We start from the raw sequence: 13,373 nt of genomic DNA, 5'->3' as shown, positions 1-13,373 counted from the left end.
TGCACACAGTACTCCAGGTGTGGCCTCACCAATACCCTGTATAGTTGCAGCATGACCTCCCTGCTCTTGAATTCAATCCCTCTAGCAATGAAGGTCAGCATTCTATTTGCCTTCTTAATAACCTGTTGTACCTGCAAGCCAACTTTTTGCGATTCATGAACAAGCACTCCCAAGTCCCTCTGCACAACAGCATGCTGCAATCTTTCACCATTTAAATAATAATCTACTCTTCTAGTATTCCTTCCAAAGTGGATGATCTCACATTTACCAACGTTGTATTTCATTTGCCAGACATTGGCCCACTCACTTAACCTATTTATATTCCTCTCCAGACTCTCCACATTCTCCCTACAATTTGCTTTTCCACTCAGTTTAGTGTCATCAGCAAATTTTGCTACACTACACTCAGTCCCCTCTTCTAAATCATCAATGTAAATGGTAAACAGCTGTGGGCCCGGCAATGACCTATGCGGCACCCCACTCACCACTGACTGCCAACCGGAGAAACACCCATTTATACCAACTCTCTGCCTTCTGTTGGTTAACCAATCCACTATGCATGCCAATACACTTCCACAGACTCCATGCATCCGTATCTTATTTGTAAGTCTCTTGTGCGGCACCTTATTGAATGCCTTCTGGAAATCCAAGTATATGACATTCACCTGTTCCCCTCTATCCACTGCTCTCATTATGTCCTCAAAGAACTCCAGTAAGTTTGTCAAACAGGACCTGCCCTTTCTGAATCCATGCTGCGTCGGTCTAATGGAACCACTCCTTTCTAAATGTTTCGCTATTTCTTCCTTAATTACAGCTTCAAGCATTTTCCCGACTACAGATGTTAAGCTAACTGGCCTATAGTTGCCTGTCTTTTGCCTACATCCCTTTTTAAAAAGTGGCATGACATTAAGGTGGAGGTTAATAGATTCTTGATTAGTCAGGGCATGATAGGTTACAGGGAGAAGGCAGGAGAATAAGCTTATGAGGGAAAATAGATCAGTCATGATGAAATGGCCTTGTTCTGCTCCTATCTCTTACAGTGTTATGGAAAGGATGATAGGGGGAAGGAACCACGGTGATAAGAGATGTGGAACATCTAGTCAAGAGGAAGAGGGAAGCATACCTAATGGCTTAGGAAGCAAAGATTGGACAGGGCTCTGGAGAGTTCTAAGGTAGCCAGGAAGGCGCATAAGAAAGTTCTCAGGAGATCTAGAAGGGGGCATGAGAAGGCCTCAGCGAGTACAATTAAGGAAACTCCTAAGGCATTTTATTGATACATGAAGAACAGAGGAGGAGGGTGATGAGAGTGAAGGCAGACTGATCAGACACCAAAGAAGAAAGATGTGCCTGGAGTCAGAAGAGACACAGGAGGTCCTTAATGAAAAGTTTTCTTCAGTATTCACTGGTGGGAGAGAGTTTGACGAATGTGAAGACTGCATAAAACTGGAGCACGTTGACATTGAGAAAGAGGATGTACTGGAACTTTTGAAAAACATTAGGATAGTTAAGTCCCCAGTACTGGACAGGATAAACTCCAGGTTACTATGGAAAGAGAGGAAAGTTATTGCTGGGCCTTTGATGGTGAACTTTATGTCCTCACTGGTCACAGGAGTAGTACCAGCAGACTGGAGGCTGACAAATGTTATCCCTTTGTTCAAGAAAGATAGTTGGGATAACCCTGAGAATTATAAACCAGTGAGTCGCTGGTGGACAGCCCTTTTGAGAGCATCTCACACAAAATGCTGGAGGAACTCAACTAATCAGGTGGCAACTATGGAGAGGATTAAACGATTTATGTTTCTGGCTGAGACCTTTCATCAGGACTGAAAAGGAAGGGGGGAGAGGACTGAATAAGAAGGTGAGAGCAGGGAGAGGAGCACAAGCTGGTAAGCGATAGATGAGATCATGTGGGAGGAAGACACAGTACTGTGCAAAAGTCTTAGGTGCATATTTATTGCTAGGCTGCTATCTATCTACACACACACACACACACACACACACACACACACACACACACACACACACACACACACACACACACACACACACACACACACACACACACACACATCTAGGGTGCCTAAAACAGTACAGTTGGTGGGGAGGGAAGGGGATGAAGTAAGATGCTGGGAGGAGATAGGTGGAAGATGTAAAGGGGTAAAGTGCTGAAGAAGAATGAATCTAATAGGAGAGGACAGTGGATCATGGAAGAGAGTGAAGGAGGAGATGACCCAAAAAGAGAAGGGAAGGGGTAACCAGAATAAGGAATGGAAAAAGAGAGGGGAGGGAGAACTATTGGAAATTATTCTTAGTGACAGGATTTATGAGCAGTCTGATTAGGGATAGTCAGCATATGGCTTTGTGAAGGGCAGGTCAACCTCATGAGCCTGACTGAATTATTCAAGGAAGTTACAAGACAAATTGATGACATTAGAGCAGTGGATCTGGTGTATATGGATTTTAGGAAAGATTCCCCATGGTAGCCTCATTCGGAAAGTCAGGAGGCATGGGATCCAGGGAAGCTCAGCTGAGGGGATTCAGAACTGGCTTGCCTACAGAATGCAGAAGGTTGTTTAGGTGGAGCGTATTCTACTCCATCTCATACACCAGTGGCCACTGATGTTCCACGGGGATCTGTTCTGGGACATCTGCTCTTTGTGGCTTTTACAAATGATCTAAATGAGGAAGTAGCAAGGTGGGTCAGAAAGTTTGCAAATGACTTAAAGTTTGGTGGTATTTTAAATCACATGGAAGTTTGTCATTGAACACATCAGGACATTAATCAGATGCAGAGATGGGCTGAGAACTGGCAGATGGAGTTCAACATGGAAAAATGTGAAGTGATGCATGTTGGAAGGTTGAAGTTGAAGACAGATTACAGGGTTAATGGCAGGATTATTTGAAATGTGGAGAGAGAGAGAGCGAGGTTGAAGTCCATGCCTATAGATCTCTCAAAGTTGCCAGACAACTAGATAGTGTGGTTAAGATGGTGTATGATATGTTGGCCATCATTATTTGGGGAACTGAGTTCAAGAGCCATTAGTTAATATTATAGCTCAATAAACATCTGGTTAGACCACACTTGGAGAATTGTGTTCAGTTCTGGTTGCCTCATTATAGGAAGAATGCTGCAGCTTTAGAGAGGGTGCAGAGGAGATTTACCAGGATGCTGCCTGGATTAGAGAAATGTCTTACGGAGAAAGGTTGAGCGAGCCAAGGCTTTTCTTTGTGGAGTGAAGAAGGATGAGATAGAAGTGTATAAGATGAAAAGAAGCTTTGGAGAGCGTGCACCTTTTTGCAACGACAGAAATGACTAATACGAAAGGGCATTTTTTCAAAGGTGATTGGAGGGAAGTCTGGAGGGGATATCAGAGGCAGGTTTTTTTACTCAGCGAGTGGTAGGTATGTGGAACGTGCTGCCTAGGTGGAGGCAGACACATTAGGGACATTTGATAGGCATGTGGAGGAAAGAAAAAATGATGGCTATGGTGGAGGGAAGCATTAGATTGATCTTGGAGGAGGTTAAAAGGTTGGCATATCATGGCAGGAGGGCCTGACTGTGGTGTAATGCCCTAATTGTCATCCATCCTGATGAGTAAAAGTTTCCTCCAATTAAATGGAGAATGAGAGAGTTGATTCTGATACTAGGCCACTGAAACAGCAAAAGGAACTATGAAATTGTAAGGAGCAAGCTGGCTGTGAAAGGTTGGGATACATTTCTTAAAATTTTGACAATGGCAGACATGTAAAGAACACATGGATGGATTGCAACAATTCTTCATTCTTGTCTGACATAAAGATAAAACAGGAGACGTCACTAAATCCTGCCTTAGAAAGGGCATAGCAGATTCTTGGAGTTAAACAGCACAGAAACAGGATGTTTGCTCCACCGAGTAGCACCGACCATCAAGTACTCATCAAACTAGAATCCGACACTAATCCCATTTATTAAATGTAATCTCCCTACATTCCTATCAACTTCCCCCCATGGTACCAGATCTGAGAAGTATAAAGTGGCCAGGAAAGTGATAAAAAAAAAGAGGATATAAGCAGCTTAGAATACAGCAAAGGAGAATTAAGGGTCAGGTTAATAAGGAGAAAAGTAAGCTTACTGCGAGCGAAAGAAAACTGACTAAAAGTTTCAATTTGAAAAGAAAAACCATAAGTAAAAAAGATTTTGGGATCAGAAAGTCTGAAGCGTGGGAATTTATGATGAGAAGCACGGAAATAGCACATTAATTCAATATATATTTTAGTTGAGCCTTTGGAAAAGCAATAATAAATTGCCTCTCAGAAATGTTGGGGAACACTGGGTCTCATGAAAGGAGTATTAGTATGGAAATAGTGTTGGCGAATGGGCGGGGTTAAAGACCTTGAGTACTATGTGCAGATTAGCCACAGTCATAGATTTATGAAGACACATGGCTTAGACACGTACAGACCCTTTAGTCTACAGGGATCATCAAACACCGTTTACACTAACCACTGACTCCCCGCATTCCCATCAGCATCCACCACTCGGTTACACATTAGGGGATATTTACAACAGTCAATTAACCTATACACGTCTTTAGAATGTGGGATGAAACTAGACACATGGAGAAACCCCACAGGGATCACTGGGAAAACATGGAAAATCCATTCAGTCGGTGCCTGAGGTCAGGATCGAACCCTGGTCACTGGAGATGTGAGGCAGCAGCTTTACTGACTGTGCCACTATGTATATGGGAGGGCCTATGTAGTATTTATGTTTGGTTTTGTTATGCATGGCCCTAATCCTCATGGATAATGGGCACTGAAAATAATTACTAGAATTTAAATTCTCCATCCCACATGGGGGGATTTGAATTCATGACTGTGCTAGAATCCTAGTCAGTGAGCAAACAATTTAACTATGACACCGCCAAAATGTGTAGCAGCAGAAGTTGATTTCAGCTCACAGGGATCACTTTACAACACAGAACCCATGTGGAAGCATCTTCAAAAACTGGGAACAGAATCCAGAGGAAGCTGAAATAAAGGTAGCAGATGTTGAAAATACCTGGCCAGGCAGGAGTAACGAAAAAAAAATTGAAAGTAAATTAACCCGGGTTAAATTTACAGCAGAAAGCGGAAAGCAAGTTTAGCTACTTCATTTAGACCACAGAGAAATAACCTGGTGGCCCCATAGTGACATATGGGTAAGATTATAAGTTTACAGAGTTTGGCCCTTCAATCCACATTGTTCCTGTAGACCATCTGCATTTTCAGTGAAGTATCTATGTATCTATCAAGTACTCTAATACTTGAGGACAGGTATTTAAGGTGAGAAGGGAAAATACAAAGCAGATATATGGGGTAGGTTTTTTACACAGAGTGGTGGGTGCTCAGCCAGAGATGGTGGTGGAGGCAGATATAACAGAGGTATTTTAGAAGCTCCTAGACAGGCACACAAATATGCAGGGAATGTCAGGACATGGACTTTATTTTTGCAGGCAGAAGGGATTAATTGAATTAGGTATTAATTGCTTAATTAGTTTGGCACAGCATCATGGGCTGTAGGGCCTGTTCCTGTGTTGTACTGTTCTGTGTTCTGTACCAGATCCAAAGTTCAATATATTGTCATATGCACATGTACTCCCAAATGTCATGAAAAGCTTATTTGGGGCAGAATCACAGACAACAGGGCATCACATAAGCTGAATCACAGGAGAAATGTCTAGTTGGGTGTTAATTATATACAACATACCCATCTATACGAACAAGACACACAAAATGCTAGAGGAACTCAACAGGTCAGGCAGCATCTATGGAGATGAGCAATCAATGTACTTTTTGTGTCAAGACCCTTCATCAAGACTCATCGACACCGATCCCATTTTTCCAGCGCTTGGTCTGTAGCCTTCTAAGCCTCGGCAAATTACATACATATTGAGATAATTCTCAAATACTGCAAGGGTCCCCGCCTCCACCGCCTTTCAGTCAGTGTGCTCCATTTTCTAAATAATTGAAAATTTCCTTTCTCAGATCCCCTTTAATCCTCCTATCCTAAACCCTGAACCTTTGCCTTTTGGATTTGGATGCCTCTACAATGGGAAGGTTAACTGCTATTTACCTTGACAAACTGTCATAATTTTATGTACCTTTGTCTGACTTATCTTGGTCTCATTCACTCCAGGGAAAACTCACCCAACCTATCCAATCTTCTCTCATAACCGAAACACTTCACCCCAGGCAATATCCTGGTGAATCTTCCTGGTGGTATTCCCGGGATTTTAAAAGAAAACTGATGAATAGTCGACAGCTAAAAATACTAAAGTATACAGGGATGTTGGGGAATGGGAGGGAGGAGCATGTTTGTGAATAGAGAGGATTAGGAGATTAGGAGAAGGTCAATATAATGGTCAAATATAGAGATGATAATGGTCAAATATAAAGCTAAAGGCTGCTTGGCTTTCAAAGACATACTTCCTCTGTAAGAAGCTCTGGTTTAAAACCAGCCAGCTCCCCCCATTGGAAGACTCCAAGCGATAGCCTCCCCCTGGGTGGCACTTGACCTGCCAGCAACACGATAACCTTCCGGGAGATGGAGGGAAACCTTTGACCCTGACAGCTTGACCCAACATTCATTATGGTTAGTGCATAGCTTAGGCCGGGCAGGCCACCGTGGAAGGAACTTTCAGCAGATCCCCCCCAGGCGTGTGAAACTCAGAGCCAGGAGCAAGGGTCTTTCAGAGCTGCTGAAGAAGGCCCATCTATATCTAGATCTCCCTGTAACTTATTGTAAATTCTCTCATTCTTCCTCCTTTTCCCCCTCTCTCTTATTCCTTCTCTCTGTTTTCACTCCTATTTCTCCCTGTGTCTTTTTAACTTCTACTACTTCTCTTTCCTTTCTTTGTTTCTCTCTCTCTCCATCTTTTCTCCTTTGTTCTTTTTTCTTTCTTTCCTTTTTCCTCTTTTTGTCATTTTCATTCATTTTTCTCTCTTTATCTCATTCCCCCTTCCCTTTTCACTTTCTTCCATCCTTTTTCTCTCTATCTTTCTCATCCATTCCCTTGTTCACTATCTCTCTCTTTCTCGTTTCCTCTTAAGCCTTTCATTCCTTTCTTTTCCAATCATCCCTTCATTCATCCTTTAACTCTTTTTCTTTCTCTCATTCTATAAATAAAAAAAAATCAGATACAAAGCCTTCCATTGCAGAGACTGGATCAATTAAAGATTAGAAACCGTGACCCAGCCTGGTTTTCCCAGGCTTGGGAAATCAAGAACTTGAGAGCATATAGGTTTAAGGAGAAAGGGGCAAAACCTAATAGGAACTGAGAGGTAATTTTTTCACTCAGACAATAGTCTGAACTGCCAGAGGAAGTAATTGGGGCAAGAATATGAACAATATTTAAAAGGCACTTGGACAGTAACATGGATAGGAAAGGTTTAGAGGGCTACGGGCCAACACACAAGCAAATGGTAGTAGTCTAGATGGAAATCTTGGGCGGCATTGACCAGTTGGGCCAAGAGGTCTGTTTTCCCGCTTATGATTCCATGGTCTTCCAAATACTCATTCTTATCTCAGAATCAGAATGAGAATCAGGTTTAACATCATTGGCATACGTCGTGAAGTTGGTTGACTTTGTCGCAGCAGTACAATGCTATAGATAATAATAGGGACAAATGTGAGTTACATTAAGTGTATATAAAATAGTTAAATTAAATCAGAAGTGCAAAAATAGAAATAAAAAAAGGAGTGGGGTAGTGTTCATGGATTTAATGTCCATTCAGAAATTGAATGGCAAAGGGGAAGAATTTACGGTCTAAGTCGGACATTCATAAACTGGGGAGGACCTGCATTATTTTCAGGTGATCTATTTGTTTGATGTTAATTGAAGGCTAAACGTTGGCCAGTATATCAGGGATAAATGATCCATAATTCTCCAAAAGAAAAGAAAGAAATTATTTGCATCCCTCACAAGGTCCAACTTATGTTAAGTTCATGTTAACTTACGTTTATCATGGTTGTAGTGTATTGTACCACTCCCATAAAGGGCTATTTTTCATGGCATTTATACTCAATATATGTTTGCCTATGATTATAAACTTGAACTTGAAGGAGTGAGCCCTGTCTTAGTTTAATTTCAATATCATTCAGTACATACATTTTCCCCTCAGTAATACAATTAATCACAATGCTAGATATTTGATATCTTTTGTGCTCCCATGTCTCAACAGGGAGTTGAACCTCAGACTGCGAAGTGAGAGTGTTGCAACTAAGATGACAAAAATACCTCTCATTCATCAGCGTACTTTCTCCATGCAGTTCCACAATCACTCGTCAGAGCTCAACACACTGCTCGGGGCTTTCCGGAAATTCCCAAGTGGTCCAGAGACATTTGAGGCTGGAAGTGAGTCAGTAGATTCTAGCTGGGTGACATATGAAGTCTTAGATTTAACCATCAAATGATACTGGTGGAAATAAGCTAGAATCCCCGCGGGTATCCTTGCGGAAAAGTATGATTCCTTGAACAATTACAGTTCTGCACTCACTCATTTGTCATTAGGGATCGCAGTGTGACCTAGAGGCAAAGAAAGGTGAGGGAGAATGGGGTCCAGCGTGAGGCTAATGGGTCGAATTGGTTTTGTCAAGTTAAATGAAAGACCCTGGGGAGTTTTTTTAGAACAGAGAAAACTGAGAGTTACAAGTACATAATTCCCTGAAAGAGGCAACGTAGGTAGATAAGGAGGTGAGGAAGGCATTCGGCACTTGCTTTGTCAGTCAGGACTTCACGTTACAGCTGCATTGAATTTGAGTAAAATGGTACCTGGCATATCACGTGCATATCTGGTCAGGATACTAAATGAAGGACGGCATTAAAGTATGAGAGTGTAGATGAAATTCACAGGAATGTTGCTGGGTCCTAGAGCACAGGAAGCTGAAGGGTGACCTTATTGAGGTCTGTAAAATCACGAGGGACATAGCAGATCAGGTCACAATCCTTCTCTCACGGCAGTAGCGTCTGAACCTCAAGGTTCAAGGAGAGAGCAGAAAGATTTAAAGAGGACCTGAGAGGCATGTTAAGTACATAGAGGGTGGTGGGTAGATGGAATAAACTGCCCGAAGAAGCTGCAGAAGTGGGTACAGTTATAATACATTTGTACATCGACAAAAAAAGATTAGGAAGGATATGGATCAAACAAAGGCAAATGGGTCTAGTTCAGGGAAAAACCTTGGTCAGCTTGGACAAGTTGGGTCAAAGGCCTGTTTCCATTCTGTAAAACTCTGTCACTCTATAATTAAGAACTGTGGAACCTTAGAATGCTTTAGTACCCTTATTACAGAAGATTGGGCAAGGTGATTCATCTAAGCACAAGTATACAGCTGGATGGTTAAGATCCAGGTGTTACACGAGCGTGGCGGTGGACGAACCCAAGGTCAGAATACGGGTGCGGAGGCAGAGTCAGGAGGCGTCATTAACGTAGTGAGCACGGAATCAGTATCCAGGAGTGATGCTAGACTTAGAACTAGCAGTCCTGAGAACCGTGAAACACACCAGAGTCAACCAACAAATTGGCAGCTCCTTGTTGTGGTCACAGGGTTTTATACTGCATTTGCTGATGGAAAGCAGGTGTTTGTAGTTAGTGGAACCTGGGAATGACTGGAAACTAAACGAGGTGATTGAGGCCCAGTTTCTGAGGAAAATAGCCAGGAGGGCAATTGCCAGAAGGGACTATGACACTAGGTTTCAAGAAGAAATGAGTTTATCATGGGAGAGAGATGGTGAGATGGAATGTGAGTCCCAGAACATCAACTCTAGCCAGCCAAGGACATGGTCACTGTCCTGAGTCTATTCTGTCTGTTATTTCCTTAAAGAATTCTGACAGATTTGTCAGGCAAGGTTTCTCCTTAGGAAACCATGCTGACTCTGGCCTATGTTATCATATGCTTCCAAGTACCCTGAAACCTCATCCTTAGTAATGGACACCAACATCTTAGCAACCACTGAAGCCAGGCTAACTGGCCCATCGTTTGCTGTCTTTTGTCTTTCTTAAAGAGTGGAGTGACCAGGATGCTGCATACCTTTTGAGGATAGGCTGAGCGAATTAGGGCTTTTCTCCTAAGACTGAAGGATGACGAGAGGTGACTTGATATTTATATGTACAAGGTGATAAGAGGCCAGGATTGAGTGGATAGCCAGAGACATTTTCTCAGGGTGGAAACGCCTAGTAGCAGTTTGGGGGGTGGGTGGGATAATTTTAAGGTGTTTGCAGGAATTATGTCAGAGGTACGTTTTTTACATAAAGAGTGGTGAATGCGTGAAATGGTGATGGTTGAGTCAGATACATTAGAGAAAATTGTACTGTGCTCTATGTTCAATGCTATAAGTGATAATAATAAACCAATTTACTAGTTTAACCAATCTGAAGAACTGGTTGGGTGACTCCTGCTCTTATTAATTTTTAAATGGAAGCAGGAATTTAAATTTGACCTTTCATCGAAGGACGCTTTTAAACAGACGTGCGCTATAATCACCTGCTTCACAATTATCAGATGAATTCTGTGATCTCCTTCTCCCACCTGTGCCCACATATAACATTGTTGTTTTGCTACTTTATCTCTGCACTGCCTGTTGTAGCTTGCTGTTGCTCAGGTTAACGCATAGGCCGTTTTAGATTGAAAGGAGGAGAAATTACTTCACTCAAAGGGCAGTGGATCTTTGGAATTCTTTACCCCGGAGGACTCAGTCGGTGACAGGGGTCAAACAGCTTCTGAATATTAAGGGAACTGAAGGTCATCAAGACAGGCTGTGAATGTGACACTGCAAGGGAGAATCAGTCAGTGTTTTAAAGGAGAGAGCAGACTCAGGGGGTTTGAATGACCTACTCCTGCTCCTAATTCTTATCCCATTTCTGAACACGTAACAGTATTTCTGCATATTTCCTTTGTAGGGAAAAGTGTGTGTCAAGCCCACTGCAGAGGAATCTGCCACATCACTTAAACTGCGGTTTCTGGCTGCAGACTCTGATGATGAAATGTGTGACGGTGCTGAATAACCTATTCTCCACCTCCCTGCATTTGTTTACAGGCATCGATCACGCATCAGAGATCCGAAATCTCTAAATGAGCAGCGTCTGAGGAGCATCGTCATTAAAGACTTCCTGCAAGCCACCTCACTCACTCACCACCAAGAAATCCAATCCGCACGCTTGCTAGACCTTCAGTGCCCTGGAGTTGACTGAGACACAACTAACTAATCATAACATGAGCCCGAGTGATTAACTGTCTCCTGGATCCCAGCCCAACCACAGCACGCATTACTTGCTGCATGCTAAGTAGGCTGCCCGATCCAATAGTTAGGCAGCTCAGCTTCAATCAGCAGGTCGTGAAGCATTCACGGTAGAGACTTGACCATTCGGCCCATCATGTCTGCACCTGTTAACGAAGAACTCCTCAGCTTAGGAAAGCATCATTTATCATCTGAGCCACGCCACCTTCTCACATCGAGCAGATGTTGTGCGTCTGATTCCAAGTACTTGTGCAGGTGACAGTAAACTCGACTTTGTCCATAGCTCTGCCAGTCATGTCCCTTCAAGTGCCAGCACAGCACACAGCCTGCTGCGGGGACTCGGAAGGCTGAGCAGCAGCAGCTGTGGAAGGGGAAAGGAATTGCTGATGTTTTGGGATGCAGAGTGGAGAGGGGGGAGAGTCAGTCTAAAGAAAAGGCAGGGAGGGGTCAGAAAGGGGTCAGTGGGTGGTAGATAGATTGAGGAGGGGGTGAGGGATGGAACATAAATAAAATGGTATGGTACAGTAATCAGGCCCATGTGCTCACAATGTTGCGCTAAACTAATTAAATTACTGCTGCCTAAACACGATCCATTTTGCTTCATTCCCTGTATATTCATATACCTATTTAAGGGCCCCTTAAACACCACAATCTTATATTTCCACTTCTACCCTAGGCAGACCACTTTCACCACCCACCATTCTCTGTGTAAAAAACTTGCCCCCACATATTCCCTTTAACTTCCCTCCTCTCACCTTCAATACGTCAGAATCAGGTTTATTATCACCAGCAAGCGTCGTGAAATGTGTTAACTTAGCAGCAGCAGCAGTTCAATGCAATACATAATCTAGAAGAAAAAAACAAAATAAAATAATAATAATAAATAAATAAGTAAATCAATTACAGTATACGTATATTGAGTAGATTAAAAATAGTGCGAAAAACAGTATATTAAAAAAGTGAGGAAGTGTTCATGGATTCAATGTCCATTTAGTAATGAGCTGGCAGAGGGGAAGAAGCTGTTCCTGAATCGCTGAGTGTGTGCCTTCAGGTTTCTGTATCTCCTACCTGATGGTAACAGTGAGAAAAGGACATGCCCTGGATGCTGGGGGTCCTTAATAATGGATGCTGCCTTTCTGAGACACCGCTCCTGGAAGATGTCCTGGGTACTTTATAGGCTGGTACCCAAGATGGAGCCGACTGAACTTACAATCTTCTGCAGCTTCTTCCGGTCCTGTGCAGTAGCCCCCCCTCCCCATACCAAACAATGATGCAGCCTGTCAGAATGCTCTCCACGGTACATCTATAGAAGTTTTTGAGTGTATTTGTTGACATCTTCAAACTCCTAATAAAGTATAGCCACTGTCTTGTCTTCTTTATAACTACATCAATATGTTGGAACCAGATTAGATCCTCAGAGATCTTGACACCCAGGAACTTAAAACTGCTCACTCTCTCCACTTCTGATCACTCTATGAGGATTGGCATGTGTTCCTTCGTCTTACCCTTCCTGAAGCCCACAATCAGCTCTTTCGTCTTACTGATGCTGAGTGCCAGGTTGTTGCTGTGGCACCACTCCACTAGTTGGCATATCCCACTCCTGTATGCTCTCTCGTCACCAGCTGAGATTCTACCACCAATGGTTGTATCGTTAGCAAATTTATGGATGTTATTTGAGCTATGCCTAGCCACACAGACATGGGTATAGAGAAAGTAGAGCAATGGGCTAAGCACACACCCCTGAGGTGCACCAGTGTTGATCGTCAGCGAGGAGGATATATTATCACCAATCCGCACAGACTGTAGTCTTCTGGTTAGAAAGTCGAGGATCCAGTTACAGAGGGAGGTACAGAGGCCCAGGTTCTGTAAATTCTCAATCAGGATTGTGGGAATGATGGTATTAAATGCTGAGCTATAGTTGATGAACAGCATCCTGGCATAGGTGTTTGTGTTGTCCAGGTGGTGAATTGCCATTGAGATTGCATCTGCTGTTGACCTATTGTGGCGATAGGCAAATTGCAATGGGTCCAGGTCCTTGCTGAGGCAGGAGTTCAGTCTAGTCATGACCAGCCTCTCAAAGTATTTCATCACTGTCGATGTGAGTGCTACCGGGCGAAA

The sequence above is a fragment of the Hemitrygon akajei genome, chromosome 9, assembly GCF_048418815.1.
Source record: "Hemitrygon akajei chromosome 9, sHemAka1.3, whole genome shotgun sequence".
NCBI classification, from domain to species: Eukaryota; Metazoa; Chordata; class Chondrichthyes; order Myliobatiformes; family Dasyatidae; genus Hemitrygon; species Hemitrygon akajei.
This window is presented reverse-complemented; position numbering follows the sequence as displayed.